Below are 1,160 nucleotides of genomic sequence, written 5' to 3'. Positions count from 1 at the left end.
GGAGGCAGAGGAGTCACGTGGGGAGGTCATGTGCCCACCCCCACTTTGTGTCACTCCCATGAGTGCAGTGTACCAGCAAGAAATGAGTTCTACTTGCACCACTGGTAAAATTCCATTAATTTTCATGAACTTTAAGCACCAAATACACTCTTACACATTTAACAATCACTTTGATCTATACTAACATACAAATGAATTAGCTGGCTTCTAGCTATCCATCTGTAAGTATCCATCTTCTAGCTATCCATCAGTGAGGCCTGGGGGTTTGGCATGAGCTGGCACCTGGTCTGCTAGCATCAAACAGCACACAATCTCTCTACCATAAAAAATGGAAGATCAGAAATGAAAATACTCATTCCTATTTAGCATTACAGCTACAACTCCAATCTGTGAAACCACGGGAGCAAACTACCCCACACAAAAGCAAATGATAATTACACCCCCCACTTACACTAATATTTAAACAAGTGCTTTATTTTAAGCGAGTAGTCTAATTTAAGCCAAAGGGCCTACTCTCATGATTAATGTTAAGCATGTGTACTTGCAGAATAGGGAACTGAGACACTGATTCAAAATCCAAAAATATTGCTGAGAACAAAGTGATCAAAAGCAACTTGGCCTGAAGCAGCTCTCTCCAGTCTCACTGCACTGAAATCTGCAAAATGAGGGCAAACCCTGGGTTATTTTTTGCTGTCTATAGGGGAAAGCTGCATTGGTTTTTAAACGGATACAGTGAAACTGGCACAAACTTCTGTGTGGATGCTCCTGGTGCAGTTTGAGCGGCTTACTTCTGTTCCACTTCTGCTTGTTCCCAGCTGACTCAAACCCACTTACACCGACGGAGGAGCGTCCACACAGGCGGCTGCAGCAATTGCCTAACCCGGTTTACATTCCCCCCTTAGGCTGCTATCCCAAGGCCCTCCCCGAGATAAGGGGCTTTCTATGGCCCGAGTGGCAGCGGAGGGGTCCCCGCTTGGCAGCACGAGTGGGGCCCGCCCCAGGGCCAGGGCCAGCCACCCGCTCGGGCCTAGGCTGGGGCCAGCGAGGGCGTTGGGCCCCAGTCCGAGAGCGGCCCCCGGCGCAGGCCTAGGCGGGAGGCGCCGGCGGGAGCCTGGCTCCCCGGCACGGGCGGCCCCTGAGCGCCGCACGGCCGGCTGGGG

This window comes from Lepidochelys kempii, chromosome 4, assembly GCF_965140285.1.
Source record: "Lepidochelys kempii isolate rLepKem1 chromosome 4, rLepKem1.hap1, whole genome shotgun sequence".
In the NCBI taxonomy this organism is placed as follows: domain Eukaryota; kingdom Metazoa; phylum Chordata; order Testudines; family Cheloniidae; genus Lepidochelys; species Lepidochelys kempii.
Note: the sequence above shows the minus strand (reverse complement) of the source record.